Raw genomic sequence first — 19,740 nt, forward strand, 5'->3', positions numbered from 1 at the left:
CTCAGCGTTTTTGGATATTACACCTCTAAAGGGTTGAAAGTTTGTGTGAAAGGTTTATAGTTATTTTTGGAGTACTGATTAAAAATAAGTAAATACATATATAAAGCCTATCCGGATATTCTAGACCTCCATTTCACCCTTTAGGTCTGTGATTGCTTATATTGATTGGTATGGAAATTCGCCATTCTACTCCTAGGAGGGTAAAATAAGGGTTGAAAGTTTGTGTGAAAGCCTGAGAAAACCTGCATGTATCTAATTTCATAGAAAATTCTGCCATATGTGTATTCCACCAACCCGGATTTCAACAGCGTGTTGGAATATGTTCCAAAACTTCTCCTCAAAGGAAGGAGGCCTTAGCTCAGCAGTAAGTAAATTTACAAGTTGCTGTTGTTGATGCTTAAAAATGAGATATTTATTTAAACGTTTTTGGATATTCTACCCCTAAAGATTGAAATAAAAGTTGAAATTTTGTATGTAGGTTAGTATTGAGATCCGTCATTTTTAAGTTAAAAGATTGTCGTGCCAAGAATGTTACTGAGTGATTTAAGACCTCCATATGCAACGGCACCAGACTAATAGTTAAGGCACTCAACCGGAATGTCATAGAGGTTATAGTTATCACTTGATGATGGATGGATAGATGAGAAATAGTGTAATATATCTTTTAAGTTTAACAGAGAACAGTTTGCGCTTAAATTCAATTAACAAAGTATAAGGTCAATCCGTTAAAATGGACTACATGGATTGAATCGTCTTAAATTAATGTCATATTTTAAATTAGTCTGTAAAGTAATATTCAGTTACTTATCACCATATTTTACGTGCGCAAAGCCGCGGGCAACAGCTAATCGGATATATAAACAGGGTATATAGCTGGTACCATAAAAGAAAGTCAGGTTAACTACAATGATTGAAATAGTTGATTGATTTATGCGATATTCTGTATACGTGTCACATTACGTAGAATTACGTACACAGATACATACATGTAAATATAAATTTACAAAATAATTACAACACAAACAATTATAGAATGTACAAAGTTGCATTAGGTGTAACAGGCGAGCTCATCGCCAAGGCAAAGACATCTGCCAGGCAAGTATCTCTACCAAATACGTATATTATATATCGAAAAGGTCTATGTTTATTTTACCGATAATTTCATGTCGTTCATTCGTTTACGGTTCCATATGACAAAACCCCGCGGATAGAATTGGCAATGGGTAAACTTATCCACCGCAACTGGGAACTCTTTAATCGCATATTATATAAGACATTAATCCTACGGTATCAAATTGATCAGAAAGAAAATGCAACGGAATGAAGAAAAATGAACGCACTGTTAAATTTTTCGATGAACCAAGAAAGAATCAAGGAGATTAGAGCGCTTGAGTCCGGATCCCTTTATGCAACTCACCGTAAAACTATCTTTTACAAGTGGTATGGTTGTATACGTGTTACAGTTTTAAGAAGGTCGACCATCAATTGAAGACTACCCAACCCTTGGAATACTGATTGATGGATTAAAATTTTCGAAAAATCGAGTAAATGAAGCTGAAAAAATATTTACAAGAGTATGAAAAACCATTTTGGGACCAAACAAGAAGTTATAACGAAATTGATCGTTGTAAATAACTAATGATTCTTAGAGATTTGTATACTTTATATAACTATTTGACTACATTACCATTAAACTTTTATTGTTTTTGCTTATTTATTAGAATTAACTTTATCACATGATAGTTCATAACAGTACAGTTTTTATTAAGGTTTATGGACTATTTTCACTGTACGGGTCAACTGGAATAAATAATTTACAGAACTCCGTTCATCATGGTCCCAGAAATTCTTGCTTTTCTGTACGTACTACAATAATCATCAAAAGTACTACTTTCATAGTAGCTGAAAGAAGACCAAATTATTGGAATCGGGGAAAAAGCTCGAGAAAATTAATCCAAAGGTGACAAGGCAGTGCGCTAATTCTCGACAGAAACTTTGCAGTGCTCGCTTTGCTATTCTATATTAAATGAATTTGGACCTCTTGTTCAGCCACACTACGCCTGGACCCCATTGAACTAGTTTGTTTAACCAATGTGTTAAACAATAAGTATGGAACGAAAAATATCCGACGATAAATGTCGCCAATGAGGCCATTTTAAGGACTATGATGTGATTTAATAAGTTTAACCCAATTATCGGGTTAATTCAAGGGAAGCAGCAAGCTACAGACCATAAGTAGTTAAAATTTTCATCAGCTAAAAGAGTGCGGCAACGGAGGCTATCCCTACTCCTTATAACTTGTAATACCGAAAAGCCTTGCATTGTTTTCCTAATCGCTGTCATACCCATATAATACCCGTTTACATAGGAAAGTATGAGAAGTTATTTCATTCAAAATGTTTTAACTGATACCAATTATTATTACAACAAAACGCGTGCAAGCAATAATTTATAATCCACATATTTTACAATACCTTCAGAATTATATCGTTAGATCTTTTATAAAGTAGAAAATAGTCTAAATTGAAAGTTAAGCGGGTTAAGCTTATGTCCCTTATATACTAAAACATTTTTCGCAAGTCGCAGAAACTTCTGGTATAAGTTTTATAGGCATTGGTTTATTTGGGGATTTTCAGTGAGACATCACAAACCATCTTCTCATTTATTCATATATATGAAGCCTAGCGTATTTAATAAGTGTTCATTTGTCACGAGAGGTACCTACAAGACGAACTTGTAATACCAAGTTTCCGTCCATGACAATTCTTGCTTCCATGGGGAAAGTCTTCGAACCTTTAATCAAATTTCGCAGATATATTTCGTTGATAATAAATGATTATGATGAGTAACGATACTCAGATGAGTGGTACAGTTTCAAGTATTTTGTATTTTTCAAATACCCAGCAACCTATTGTATTATATTCTAACTAAGTATACTATACCAGGGAGTATGTACCAACACAAAATTATACAATAATGATTGATTTTGAACATCGTATAATAATACAATAATATAAGTAAATAATGACTTGAAAATCAGGATCAATAGAAAACGCAATACTTTTTAAAAATATTCTATTTGTTTTATATTGCTTCTAAAATGCATGAAAAGCACGTAAGCCATTATACTTTGAATCTGAGCCCTGTCGCCACAAGAAAGATGTGGTACCAGGTTTTTAATTTTTTTTTATAATTAGTTGAGGTTCCTTCAACCCAGTGTTTGTAATTCTGGTACATATTTTCTGTAAAATATAAAATTAAAACTCAATATTTAAATAGCGCGCCAAAACTACAACAATATTAATTAAAATATAGCGCTAATGGGGTCGGTGACGTCACTTGCTTGAAATGCGTTATATGTGCCACAGATTACTGTGGCACAATTAAAACATACATATGATGCAACCAAAACACAAGTGCTATAGGATTTACATTTTAAAAGTGATTCATGACCTAACTTCTGAATTTCTTTGCCAGCCAGATCACATGAAAATAATATAAGAAAATCTTATTAAAACAGTTTCAAAAACTAATATAAAGCATGTAGCTGCAAGTAGGCAAACTAGATTTACAAGCAATGCTTTTATAGTGACATCACCATAAACCCGACCAATCAGAAGCGACAAAGTTTGAAAATATTATGCTTTCTTATTTACGGACTTTTAAATATGTTAATAAATAACTATTTTTAACACTCATTGTATATACTGATAACAGTAATTGACACTTTATTTTTCCCATAGTCAAATAAATAGCCTAATCGGACTTTGGATCGAACATTCCTTAGGAAAATAGAATACCAGAAGAATTAATAATGGGATATTTATTTACTCCAAAGTGCTGATGACATACGCAAAAGACAGTAAAATTAGTTAAAATTATTAAAATTCAATAAACAAACACATGTTCTTGTACCTTCATTTTTACTACTAGGCGCTTTTGGGTCGTGTCATTTTAACTTTGCAAGATAAGATAAAGAGCTTCTACTTCAGTTTTCAATTAATTTAAACGTACAAACATTGCAAGTTTAGTAAATATCACCAAAATACATACAAAGTCGAAAAGAATGTGAGCGCAAAATGGTCTGATGATGGATCTTCAACTTAAATATTGTTTTGGCGAAAAATCATTACGATTTTTTATTTTAATGTGACTTGATTACAGTTTATTTATATTTATCTATCAAAATAATTATTTTTCAATAGTAAATAACTTTTCCAATGAAATCTACAGATTTAATCTTCTCATTTCATTTAAGAGGATCAAAGGACTCGGTTGGATCTTTTACTTGAATAATATTAATTAAAATAATTATTTGAAAGGCTTCTTTTTTCAATTACGAGAAATTGTATGCAGTATATTCTCGGATATTTCCATGGAATAAGCTGAGTATATAGCGATCCTCTTAGCTTATTTTAATAAAATCTTTCGTTTATTTCAATCGCCTCATATATTTTTCAGCTTTTATATTAACCGTCAACAAAACATTTTTGTTGTAAGGAAATTGATTGGGTTTCGCGTATAAAACTTTTAGCAAATAAAACAACAAAAATACTTACCTTCTTAATTTTTTTATGGATCCTTTATGTGTCTATACCAATATATGTATATGGTATTTGATCGTTTTACATTGTCTATTCTATTCTACACGCTAGACTGTATTCCTATCCTGCTTAGTTCCTATTAGCTTATACCGTCAGGTTATTTTTCACACAACGGACTTTCCATAAATCTGTACGCTAAATTAATTCAATAAAAGCTTTCGCAATTCACTCACTCTCGTAATCTAGACAAGTTTAGGTTTAGGGATTCACAGGATTTTCGAGGCACGACAGTGACAGTGCATGCATTGACAGCTTCCGAACTCCGAGCCTCAGCTGAGAATTTCTTGTCATAATATATCCAGGAGTTAACACTAGTCTCGCGTGGATTTAAACTAGCGATCGATTTAGAGCCACGTGTTGTATACAATGAATATAAATTCAATGCACGTAGTCCGATTAATCTATATAATTTGAGTCGTGGGCGTACTGACGTTTTTTCTCCATGTTTACTTTATATACATACGTATTGTATACGCGTGACAGCAAGGAATTTAAATTTGTATTTGTATTCTGATATCTTTGTGGATATAAATGGGAAGGCGTGGTGTATTTAGGTATTATTTAAAGAAAGTTAACACATAGTTTAATATATTAAACATACCCCTGACCGTATATTCGGTGTCATATTTAGTGTATCAGTAACTTAATGCCTACATTGTAATATTATGATAGTGGGTAAGGTTTGTCAAACTATGACCGTTTTTCGAAATTCGTCCCACTATTATATATAGAAGGAATAAAAATGAGGCTCAGCTGTTCAATACCCTGTCATTATAACAATAAAAAACCAAAAAAATTACGAAAAATACGCATTGATTTTAAACTTGGACACGAACTTTGTCACTGGCAGTAGGAACGTTGGCTATATACATTTCACATTCAATATGTATTGGATCAGAGTGTTGGGCTACAAAAGGGATGACTGAAAGACAATTGCATGTTGCAGAGATGAGAATGCTGAGAGGTATGTGTGGTGTTACGAGAATGGATAGAGTAAGGAATGAGTACATAAGAGGAAGTTTGAAAGAGACACCGATAGCCGAGAAGTTATGTGGAAGGCGGCTATCATGGTATGGGCATGTAATGCGGAGGAATGAGGAACACATTGTGAGAAAGCCCTTGAGCATGGATGTGGATGGATATAGAGGTAGAGGACGACCAAGGAAACGATGGATGGATTGTGTGAAAGACGATATGGCTAGAAAGAATGTTACTTGTGAGATGACGTCTGACAGAGAAGTATGGAAGGAGAAGACATGCTGTGCCGACCCCAAATAAAATTGGGATAAGGGCAGGAGGATGATGATTCAATATGTATATATTTGTTCGTTTCAAACGCTAAGTAAAGTGTGTTAAGTTGTATGTATGTATTTCGAAAGTATATCAAAATATTAGCCTTTGGCACTCTTTCTTTAATCACCGTAAAATTTTGTAATATTAAGTACAAAGTTCTTGCTTTGCGTAATAATATAGGTATAGATAACGGTAGATATAGTGCTATGTATCGGTTGATGTTTATACAATTTTCAAGAGTTTCCTGTTAGTTTATCAGAGAAGTCAAGTTATCATGACTACTCTTTGCCGTCCCTACGTCCTCGTCCTCCGACTGGAGTATCCGTCAGATTACAATCACTTTATATAAAACCTTGCAATCTGTTAATAAACAACTATTTTCGTAAGTCTTTATAAATAATGATTTAGATAGATTTTTTGGTGAAATTCCTAAATTTCGATCAACCCCTGCACTAATGTCGGTGTCGTTTTAAGCCTCGATTCGGTTGATTGTTTAGAACCCTTAATTGCGGCTCGGAGCCGTCGTCTCGAGTACAGATACACATCCTGTGTGGCATTAGAGACCTAAATTACGCTCTCCGTTCCGAGAACTAAACTTTGTCACTTAACACTTGTAGATGCGTGAAGAGAAACCACAATGCGAGCCAATTGATCCGTCGACTGCACAATGTGCACTGTTAATATTACTACAAAGCCAATCCATTGCTTTAGGGCTTTGACAAACATGCTAAGCACAGTGCAGACATTTTTGTTGTATATATTTTGACACCCATAACTACTGACGGACCACGAATCGACGACCTTTATTGTTTTAACTGTGATTTAAGGTTAACAATTTATTTTTAAATGAAACCTTCATTTGTGATATTAACGAAAGCGGCCTTTGGTGGTAGTCGTAAAGTGGTAAATAGGTTCTCATATAGTTTATGTATATCTGACTTTGTTCCAACCACGATTATAATTCGCTTTCCGAACTGACCTAGGCAATAAAGTACGGCCACAGAACAGATGGTCTTCTAAATCTTAATAAATATTCTTATTGCTTTATTCGAATAGTAGTTTTAACTACTTTTTAAACATCACGATATTGTATTAAAGAAAAAAATCAGAAGTATTATTAAAAAAAATATGTAAAACTATCACTGGTGTTTGGAATTATTATATTTCAAGTAGACATTACTTACAGTAGAAACTATAAGAACAACAGGTAATAAAAATCAAAGATGGCAAAGATCAATCTAATCACCGAAGATAGGTAATTGACAGCTTCAGCTGGTTGTAAATTATGAAACCCTTTTTACTATACGACTACTGTAGTAGTCCAGTAAATAAAACACCGGCACACATTACGATATAATGGCATCATCATCGAGGGCTGCCGCTCTTGGAATGACTCTGATACTGATCATGTCAGACGACATTTTATACAAATTTTAGTTAAGTAAGTTAATCGATAAAAGTGTAGAAAATCACATAAATAGTATATACTGAGACGGTAAATTAGCTCACTGGAAGTTAAATTAATTTGGTAGCTAGTCGGCTCGAACGGAACTATCCTGGACGGCTCTTTATATATAACCCTATACAAACAACCCGCCAAGGAAATCGTCTCCTAATACCTACATAAATTGCATTTACTGATAAAGATTAATTTTATCACATTGACGATTTCTAGCCGAGTTTAAATAACGAGCGTCTAGCACTCTATCGCGGAGGGGTCAAGGGACGCGTACAGCAATCGCAGCCGTAACAAAGTATGTAACATTACCTCCACGTGTAACTCTACAGCAACGGCTCGTTGGAGATCTGCCCAAATCATTCGTAATTAGTCCCGATTACGTTTATTGGTCATTTATTGGTCTGACGAAACTGCAACATGCATTATCATTAGGATTGAAATGAGTTTTACATTTGACGATGACCCTCGAGATTGTATAGGAATTTGTTAAGAGTCCAGCTGTATAACATGATTCCAGAAACATGGATTTCTTCAGTTCACCTTAGATCGTCAAATCTCAGATCGCATAGTATGCCTCAGATCGTACATTTTTACTCCATTACATGGCATCGTATTAAAAACTTTTTTATCTACGACAATAAAGAAACAAAATTAAATAATATCAATAATTAAATTTTGACTAATATTAAGTAATTAAAATTAAATTTTTCGCTGTAAGTATCATTACCTAGTTCAAAGCAGGGACTGCCTAACGACACATATGCTTTACCTACATACATATACCTATGTAGAAACAAATTAAATAATCTCAATAAATGGAGCATCGCAGAGGATGGATGTTTTTTTAATGGATGAAGACCTATTAAGTTTATATAGTAATATATGTAATTACTTGTATGTTACATATTTTCTCTAATATTTTTTAGGTATAGCAAACAGTATTATAAAATGACGATTCAAGAGTTTAAATGTCTTCTTTATTCCGCATAACCCGGTTTTACTATTATACATACAACACTTATCTAGCATTTTTTTTAATCACGGTACCACAAATTTAATAAATTGTCAATATCTAAGTGGCAATTAAATAATCTCCTTCAGTGAATGAATTAATTTGTAACAATCGATTATAATTTAAGATCACCGAAAGCGATGAAGGTAGTGTTCACAAAATACGAGCCAACAATGCTTAACGAACAAGAAATACCTAAGCAATTAGAAGAGACATAGGAATGTCCTTGACAATGAAGACGAATGCAATCCATCGCACGCTGTTCCAAGCCGGTCGACGAGTTACAGAATGTAAACGGCGATCAATTTATCAAATCGATCGCTGCTTCGAATGTTTCACTCGATCGATATATTTACCAATAATAATTGTTATCAATTATTAAAAACTACAGGTATCTAAGCTTATGTTACAGATACATACCTACCACTTAAAGTGATAAGCCGCACTAGCATATTTCCTTTTACTTTTGTTAAACGGCGATGCATCCGAATGGGCACACTCGCGGAAATGGAGAAAGAACATTATATTCAGCAGGAACCGCGAGAGATTACCAAGTGTTAGTGTTGAGTGTGAGTATTAAAACGCTCGTGTGACGTGCAGGAGTTCGTCGCGACTGTGTACTCGCTCGCGCCGCAGAAACGTTATTGTGCCGTAATCACCCGCGTGTCGATTACGATCGTGCACACCCCACACAAACACACACACCGCTATTAGCAATTATCGATATATAGGTTACTCATCTTATTTTAAACGCGCCTTCTGTGTATCCACTCACTTGTTTGACGTTTGGTCTGCGACATGAGTACTAATGACCGCTAATGTGAAAATGATGATTTGGTTATATTGTAACTAATTCGAAGTTTTTTTTGTTAATTTATTATCAACAAATAAAATAATTTCAATTTATTCTGATGATGTTGTCGTTTGAACAGCTATGTTTTTATGACGTCATAAAAGTAGATACGACATTGTTTATTAAAATAGAAAATTAATTCATTATTAGTTCTAATACTTGTAATGTTGGACATTATTTATGTATGTTGTCGTTATGACAGAATTTAATAATTTAGATATATTAAACAATACAAAACTTATGATGAATTAGTATTTCTTAACTTAATTTTAACAATGATGGTATAGTTAAATGTAAATTAAATATAACATATAAAGTTTTTTATTACATTTGATATATTACAAGAAGCAATGATTATCGTTATTATCATACGTTTTAGAGAACATGGATTTTATAGAAAAACTAGATATAGACTTAAAATATTCGATTCACATTTGATGTGATAGGAGCGCGCCCGTAGTCGATGCAGTCGGCGGATGCAGTAAATTATTATCCATCAACAAATTTCCAAAGCAACCGGGACTGCGGACTGTTTCGTGCGAATAATGATCGACATCTTCTTATGGGGCGGCCAGTTTCAAACACAAGAAAACATTTTCTGTGCTTCATCTGATCTACTATTATTAATCAATTGACTTTTACAAAATATTTGAATTTCGAATTTAAACGTTTATACGTTTAAAAAGTAGAATATATAATTCAGGCCAATTCAGACACTTAATCATGCTGCCTGCTCCTTGTGGCTATATAGACCAGGTCACACATAGGAGATAACTGATGCTTCATTTAAGATATAACAAGAGGCATATATAGCTCGGTGTAAAGAGAGCTGTTCTGTTTTAGGTGTTAATACTCCTAGATAAAAATCGGTAAAACCAGTAAGACCTATTTTTCCGGAAGTTTCAATAGAAATATTAATGAATAAGCATAACAATGGAATGGAAATTGACATATGCTCGGAGTGATAGACTCCTTCTTGTTACGATCGGCTCTAGGGCCTATATAGGTTCTTCACCGCACATGACAAAAAATACTCGGAAGCATAATTTTTGTATTGCATTGAAATTTGCCGTTGCTTTCGGTGTGGCTTGACGATTATCGTGCCCAAATAGGAATATCTTTTGTCGTGGTAGGAATATCCTCCTGAAATTATGATATCCGATCTTTCAACTAAAACAGTGAAATTGGTTTGATTGGCATTGGTTTCTATATTGAACAAATATCATAGCAATATTTATTCGACTTTTTCAACATTCAGGGAAAGGGTCATCTCCAATCGAATCTGAACCTTGTTAAGTAATTAGATCACTATTTGAGGATGAGATTTGATTGACGATTGACTAACTATGTACACCATGGCTCTTGTAAACCATGTCTTATAACTTACTACTTACTTATTTACTTATAGAATGTCTTCATAAATAATATTCACAGTTTTTTGTTATTATATTATTGTTATTGCTTATTAAATATGTGTTCATTGTGATGTATTTAAGGTACTTAAATTGATAAGGATTAATGTTATATTGCTTATAATCGCTTCGTAAATAAACCATTACTTCTCATAAAAAGAAAAGGATAACATATTTTGTAGATAAAGATAAGACATAAGACATAAGGCATATACCATCGCGAACTTTTAAGGAGTACAACACTATGTTACATTGTTTTGACCTATCTCATTCCACTAAAAACTTTAGAAATGTTTAAATTTATTAGTGTTTATGTAGCGTATTATGCTTAAATACCTTCCTTTCGAAATACTCTTTTAAAAAATCCGCATCATAATCATTTGCGTGAAATACAAATATGTATGTACAGGGACAGACAGACAGCGGGAAGAGACGTTTATATATGTGTATCATCGTAATGATAACTATGTTTTTCTAAGAATAGTCGAACTAGACGAAGTCCTATCTGAATTTTATTACAACGTAATTTTATATTTTCTCTTTTTATGCAGTTCCGGCTTGGTATTTCGCTTTAACTTTTGCTCCTTAACGAATAAAACTAATTATATATATATATATATATATATATATAAGCCCCTTCCCTTTATATACTCCTCATTAGTCTCCGTCATACCTAGACAGGTACTTTCAATTACGTTTTAGACATTTAGGCGTTGAATTAAATGAATATAACTGTTTTACAACATTCTACAGATTGTACAGATGACGCGGTCAGTTGAACAGCGATATATCTCTCACCCTCTCACATCTTTACTTAAAGTACTTCAAACAATTTAAGCAAGACAAAAGGTAATATAAAAAAAAAGAATTGCTACACCCTTCCTCGTCTGCCTTTTTGAGGTTCATGAATTAAACTTTGTGTTTGGTAAAGTATTTCGCTGCAAGTCTTTAATTTTTTTCTAAAGTAATTTACTTTACTAAAAAAACTTCTCACAAAAGTTTTCTTGCTTTTTGCTACGTAAAATCAATATTATATTCTAACGTGAGTCTGCTGTTGGCCTACATACCGGCGTGAGAGATATACGATGGGAAATCAGCAACGTACGTTTAAATATTTAATAGGAATATTTGTCGCTGTCAACCTAAGCCGTGGAATTGTGTAATACTTTAGATGTATATTGATCCAATTCCATGAAGCGACAAATTTAAACGTACATTTACTGTATGAAGGTAAACGTACCATCTAATGGTGAATTCTAGTAGTAAACTGGCATGATCGTTTGAAACGCCAACGATACATTTACCAGCAAAAAAGTTCAAAACTCATGTCTACGAAATATTAAAAGGTAAAAGAGTTTGGAATTAGTATATCTTTGATTTGATAACCTTAATTTATTTTTAAAAGGTAAATCCTGTATTTCTTAGCGACTTTTCTCTATAAACATACAGTTGAATTTTCATTGTAATTAAAAACGTCGATTCAAATCAACCTAAATAGAGTACATTTTGATTTAGATGATTTGATACTACTAACAGCACTACAACAACTAACAGCAGCTAAACATAATTATAATAAAAAAATTATACAAAAAAATATATATTCAAATTCAAATGGGACCAAAGGGAAAGTATAACAATAACAGAAAAGAATTTTCCAAAGCTGTTCTTAAACGAAGGAGTTGCGAGGTATGAATTATAAAAAAAAAAACGACATGCAAAGGAATTTATAACCTCCTTTTGAAGTCGGTTCATAGGAGCTGTCATTTTTAATAGCCTTTAATAGTTTCAATGGTGCGTAAAAATAGGCATAGAAACATGTCTAAGAATTTCAATTATAATACAATTTTAGTTTTCATACATGTGCAATTGAGAAGAGAAAAGCCAAGAGGTCGACAGTGGAACAGCACTGGTACTGGTAAGCACTACGTGTATATCAATACTTATATAATATTATTCAATACTTGGGACATTACCGAAGAGAAACATTTTTAGCATGATAATTGATTATCATCCGATAAAATAAATCATTATTTACATCGCCTACCTCACAGTACCGCGAGGCTCATTGGGCAGAACACGTGTATATTATTGTAATATAAATGGAGAATGTCGGGTATTACGGCTATCTCTAATTTTTTTGTGTTTATGTTCATTTCGTATTTTCGACCAAACTGCACTTGAGAAGAGACATTTTCATAACATTATTTTATCGATAATACAGCCGAAAAACGATGAGAAGGCCAAAATCATATATTTTATGAAGTCACAAAGAACGTGTCGTTTAACAAATGAAGCGGCACGCGCTATCGTATTCAGACTCCCAAAGGAACGTCCAATGTGGAGTTTGACCCCACGCGTCGTTTTTAAGAATTTATATTAGAACAATCGGAACTCGATACATACCTAAAGATGTTTTACCAAACACTTTGCTATCATATATATTTGTAAGATGACCAGATGCGGAGCCGGGGGCAATGCAACAAATGATTAGGTATTATACTAGATTTCATTCATTTACTAAATTTAAATATAAAAAGGCGAGTGGTTACATAATGCAATTTCACGTTGTAATTATCTTATAAAATTATCGAACAATTAGTAAAATTAAAACCAAAAACCCTAGTTTTTTAGCTCTATATAATATATCTACATACCTAATTATAGATGAAAATGAACTAAACGTTCATTTTGATTCATATTGGTATGTTTTTTATACCACATATTAGGACTTAACATATTGCACGTAATTATTAATTATTCCAGACTAATTGACTCGTTTTAATCAAACTCATGATAAAAAACTCAAGAATAAAAAAAACAAATTACCAAGATCAATGTACAAAGATTATTATTACGATTTATTGACACCTACAATAAGCAGACTTTGTCGGGAAATTGCATTCTACTGAAAGTGAATGCATAATCAGAGGATATGTGTTGAATAAATACGTACGCGGCTAGCAACAATCACATTAGAATACCGTTTTAAAAGCTGAGGTCCTTGTTGTCACGTCAGTTCATTGCGTGACGACTTTATCGTTTTATTTTTTTATTTTGTGAGTTACGGGTTTTTGTTTTCAGATGTTCTCTGTCTCTGTCTCAATAACATAAACTATTTTGTACCATCATATTCAGGACCACAGGCCCTGTCACGGTAGCATGCGTAAGCGATGATCCCGTGGCGCCCGCTGAAAGACGGAGAGGGTACCGCTGGTTTTTATTGGGTAAAACTGGTGTACCTGGGCGCACTCGGCGTCCAGGGAACCGGGGAGTCCCACATACCCCCACTTTCCATCACGGGGGAAGAGCGTAATGCGCTTTTCCAGCGAAAAAAAAAAGGACCACAGGCCCTCGGCCCTAAAGCTATATTCACAAGTTCTAGAGAATAATAGATAAATATAGCTATAAACCATTTCGTTGAAATACATATAAGAATTTAAGTTCAAAATACATGAGCGGCTTACATGACTGAACACGAATATTTTACAGCCGGTAATCAGCTTGTTTTTCATATCGCTTTCATATCCCATGTTATAAATAGAAGGTACATCACACAAACGTTTTTGAAACTATCAGGCCGTCAGATTTTGTCAGTCAGAAGAGATTGCATAAAAAGATTTTGTATTTTATGTAGGTATTAGTTAGTGTATTATTTGAAAAAATAGCCATTATAAATTACGTGAGAACATCGAACGTTCACAAAGGTGCGTAATACTCAGAAATCGCAAAAATGCAAAACCGATTCCAATTGATAAAGTGGTCAGCAACCAAACGATTTGACTCATCGTCATGTAGCTGAGGACCTCGTCGTTAGGTAACCCTGTTCACGACTGATACTCACTACAGTTTCGAGTATCACTCACCCTAACAGAGGTTTATTTGACTCACCGAAGTGGTCACGGTGTCGAGAAGCAATACTAGTTTCTCACTTTCCAATGCAAAGAGCAAATGACGAGACGTTGTCTTAATTCCAAATGGACGCCTAATCAGAACTACATGAACACAAAACAAGTAGTCTACAGTTCTTTAAAGCTTATCGACAGATGCTTTTCGTACCATTTTTATGTAGCTAACAATATTTGAGCTAAAGTTTATTTTTTCAAAGAAGAAAAGGATAACTATTTTTTTACGAAATTATCTTTAGTAAGAATTAGTAAAAAGTATGCTGATCACTAATACCAAATAATATTAGTGTCAAATAATAAATTTTATATTTTCTTTTTAATCCTATTCGTTTTTTTATGTATGTATAATGTACGTCTATTTGACACACGAGCTAATGAGCAACCTCGCGGTAAGTGGACGCCGTCGCCCAGACGACACAATAAAAAACGTAAAACATTCCTAACAATGAAAAAACATGCCAATGCGCCGACAACCATGGGCACTAATTACACTGGCTAACCCAGGGTGAGATCAAACCGAAACACAATACGTTTGACTATAGATATAGTCATTTACGAAAGCGCGCTTAATGTTAACGTTACGTTTTCAAAGTTTTATTAATGAAATTAAAAAACATATTCTAATTTATATTGTTTCTTGCTGTTTTAAGTCTAAATCATCTCGCGCACATTAAGACTTTAAAGGTGGACGGACGAGCCTTCGTGAGTAAATAGATCTACAGAGTGGTGAAGACGTCTGCATGACATTTTATTTCAATTATAACATTTAGGAATTTTAGGCACGGGAAATTTGTGTAGATAGATGTTACTACACTTTACTTGAAAATTATAAGATCGGGAAAAATAACCAAAGCGATACAACAGGCCTAAAATATTAAACTCAAAATTTAAATCCTTTATTGAATATAGAGGAATTGCACTTACTTATTGATTGTATGATTATAAAGTAGCACCACTGACTAGCTCACTCCAAACTAGCAATTATTATAGCGATGTGGGCTGATACTATTTTGTCAGTACATAATGTTTATAATTTATATAAATATTTAATATATTTATTTACTTAAAGAGAACCATAAGCGACTGAATTTGTTTTTTGTGAGGCAAAAACTTGACATGAAAAACACATAGTTACTGCTTTATTTAAAGTGGCTATCTGAGATTCTACTATGATAATGTTATTCAAGTGAAATGTAGGAGAATTAGGTAACCTGATGGTAAGTAGTCAGCACCTTGGTGCTGTAAGAAATAGTCACCACCAGTTACATGGCAAATGCTTCACCAAACTTGGGAGCTAAGATGTTATGTGCTTTACGCCTGTAGTTAACAAACAAACAACTGGAATATAACAAAACTTAGTATTTCTGTTCTACAATGGAATATATGTATGTTAAGTAGACGAGGTTAACAGAGCCCTACAACCAAATAAAATAGTTATATTGTGCATTGTGACTTATTTGTCAAAAACAATCAAAAAAGAGGTTTAACCTTCTACACTATAAATAGAATGGGATCTCTTGCGTTAATTAAAAACTTATAATTTTTTTATGGTTTTCACTTATTCTACTGTCATTTTTGTGTTCTGGCTTGAAGGATGGGTAAGACAGTGTAAAAGATATGAGAAAAATAACATCTTAGTTCGCTAGGTTCCCATGAAAGTGATTTCCATGATCAGTGGAGAGCAAACGGAGGCCTCATCGCTAGCTACAGTCACATTTGGCATGGATAGTTAAATATTCCAAGATCATATTAAAAAGACAAATTTATTACTATAATAAACATATACAAAACAAAAAAAAAAAACTAAGTATGTGCAAGTAATATGAAAAATTTGCAATAGATGTTTTTAGTCAGTCTTTAAATATATTTAAAAAAAAATCTAGTTATAGGTAGTGTGTATGGTAAAACACATAGTTAATAAAAAATCTTGTACAGCTTTGTCTGTATATAAATATCATTCATATATAAAAATCTTGTCTCCGAGGGGATATACATTTATTACAACTCCAATACATATTTTTCACCATTAAATTTTTTTTTTGTTTTTGATAATAAGTCTTGGATTACCAGAACAAAAAATCAACCCTGATTAAGATTCTCTATAAGCCTAGCTGTAAAAATAGAGAATTTTGAATTATCATGGTAAAAATATAGATCATGCAATCCACAGAAAATTGTCAATAAGCTAATATCAATAAGTATCATTATGATGATGAGTATTCACATGATTTGAGTATAAAAAAATCTATATTGACATGAAACTTAAACAACAAGCAGACTTGCAAGACACAGATTATATACTCTTATATAATAATACTGTTCTTGTCTCTAAAGTGTTTCACACTGAATGTAAGTTTTTTTTTAATATAGATTATACAATGGAGTAGTTTAGTTCAAATAAATAAATAGTTATAAATAATGAATTTGATCTCAATGCAAATAAAAACATGTTAAAAAATTTGTAACCACAATGACTTATAGTATAATATTTAACAGACAAGAAGGGTTTATTTTCTCATGATTATATATATATTTATGATATATTTTTGAACATCAAACATAAACTGAACTTTCTAGTTCAGTCAGTAAGCAATTCGGAAGTCATTGCATAATTACCTCAAATAATGTTTCATCTTAAATTACGAATTGACTGCAGATTCTACTTTGCTCTTTGTATATGTGAAATATATGGGACAGTGGATAAAACAAGTTTGTCTTAGCCATAGGTCATAAGTTCAAATCCATTGGTGTTCCTCAAGTTTATCAAGTACTTTGTATGCTCACAAATTATCCATGTTCTTGATATGTTAATAAATATCAAAATTATTGTTCTACTGCAAGAAAAGCAAAATGCGCTATTTATAAAATCATTTAGGGACTATGAGTGATCTTTAAACACAGCAAACTAAAAAAACTGAGACATATTTCCACTGGGTTGTAGATCAAAAAGGAAACAAGCTGGCTAGGCAAATTCCTTCAATTGAATACTGTTTCCTCCAAAGCAATAAGTTTTAATTATAATGATCCATTTATAACTTTTTTTAAGTTGGTGGCATTATTTTACTAAACTAACCTAAACATTTATATAATTTCATTTACATGGTTTGCCACTAAAATGCTTAATGTTAAAACATTTTTTTCAAGTCATGATATTTGATGCCAATGACACGAATCTGCACAATAAACATAAAATAATATTATGCATATTGCATCAAGTTTTTTGATGCAAAAATGCTATGTTAAATGATTATTGTAAAAATTGGTCTGACATTTTAATTGAAAGTCTATATTAACAATTGAGATGTTTGTTTTCTATTCTCTAACTAAAAACACTTATTGATATTTATTATGAGAACCAAGTTGGAAAATCGCCGATTCAAACATAGCGCAAGTTTGAATTGACTTGTGTTAAATTTAAGTTTATAATTAAACATGGTCTATGCAAAAAATGGTATCATAGTAAGGAAACTACATGTATATATGTCACATTAAAAAAGTGGAGCTGATTACCATCTCCTTAAACGGACATAAGATATTTATCTGTTATCTGTTAACACGAGTATATTTTAAGTTGTTAGAAAGTTAAAAAAAGAGGCAAAACATATTCCTAACATTTTTATATAGTAGACTTATTTCATAGGAAATGTAATTTTAGAAGATATTCGACCTCATTTCAGCTGATGACATAAAGAAGCTGCGCATTTAACAGACACAATTATTATTTTTCCAACATAATCAAAAAACATGATATCCTTTCAAATTTTATCTTGTATACTTCTTGAATTAACTGATAGTGTTGCTATCACTCATCAAATCATTCAAGATAATTATGGGGTTACACAAAATATGGTTGAAATTTTTATTTGAAACATAATGACAAAAGAAATAAGAGCCAGAGTATATAATTAGGGTTACTATTAAATTTTATCACACAATAATGTAAAAGTGCTCAAGAAACTCTAAACAAAAATATTTTTAATAAATAATTGAATTAAATGAGCACAAAGTTGTTATAGCAATGAAAAATTATGTAAGTATTCAATGTGATTTATCAGATATATCATATGTTATCATCAAAAAAGACTTAGAAATACCACAATTTTATAGACAAATTCCAAAAAATATTATTATTTGAATAGATAACTTAACATATATTTGTTATTTATAATATAAAATAGGTCCTTATTTATATTTTAACGTGTATTTTTTTTGGAAAATTTTGACCTACTTATTATTTTCATGTAATATTATTCTAATTCTGAAATATTTATTAGAATAAAGTATTTGGAAAGCTATAGGTACCTACTACCGAATGTGTACGACACCTAACAAGGACGAAATATACATCTTTCATTTCCCGTATTAATTACAAATATTTCCATCAAAATGGCTTAAAACTACCTAAAATCATACATTCTTCACGAAATATGCACTAAAAACCACAATCGAATCAGATTTTAGTGAAAAGCTAACTGCTATAGCTAGTTATATTTTGTAGTTGGTACCATGCACGTAGCAGTAAAATATGGAGGATACATCTCAGAGGCTATCGAAACGCTCTTCTAAACGGAATATAACACTAAACATCTATTGGATTAGCATTTTTATAACGTTAATTGATGAATAACGATGATTTTTATTGATAAAACGTCTATTTGAATAAGAAATGCTGTCAATTTCGACACGATTGTACCGCCCTGTGCTGATGTTGATGTAGCATAATTTTATTACTTACCGCGCTGATGACTGACATATTCCACATAGAAAATAAATATATAAGAACAAAGATAGGAATCGTAAGAAAATATTTAAGTAAACGAATTGGATTTAGTTAAGTTTCACAATTTTTTCCACAAAACAATAACACTACGCGCAATCACTATCGCACCTCCACTCTGAAGTTGTTGACAACCGAATCAATACGGCCAACATTATATAAAAAGAAAAAATCAATTATATTTTTTGGAACTAAATTTAAGAATATTTCTTGTTAATAAGCTTATTTTTGGCGTAAATTGTTACTTGTACTTTTTTTAATAACATAACCAAACGCACGGAGACAACGTTTCACCAAATTTCAGAATACTATTTCACGCATGTCCCACGACTATTGATTTTTAATCCTCCCTAGAACAGTTAATAAACGCAGATTTACACAGTTCTATATTTAATCTAAATAAAATAAATAAATTTAAACTGTGA

At 32.3% G+C, this 19,740-nt stretch overlaps 1 protein-coding gene across 2 annotated transcripts in view; it reads right to left on the reverse strand.

Moving 5' to 3' along the window:
* The window catches only part of LOC124542928, a 43,612-nt gene extending 24,007 nt beyond the window's left edge, over nt 1-19,605 (reverse strand). For both annotated transcript variants that reach the window (XM_047120873.1, XM_047120872.1), the window contains exon 1: nt 19,274-19,605. The gene's annotated coding sequence lies outside the window, so the exon portion shown is untranslated. The remainder of the gene's footprint in view (nt 1-19,273) is intronic.
* Nucleotides 19,606-19,740: the final 135 nt, after the last annotated feature.

This window comes from Vanessa cardui, chromosome Z (genome assembly GCF_905220365.1).
Source record: "Vanessa cardui chromosome Z, ilVanCard2.1, whole genome shotgun sequence".
Taxonomy (NCBI): Eukaryota; Metazoa; Arthropoda; class Insecta; order Lepidoptera; family Nymphalidae; genus Vanessa; species Vanessa cardui.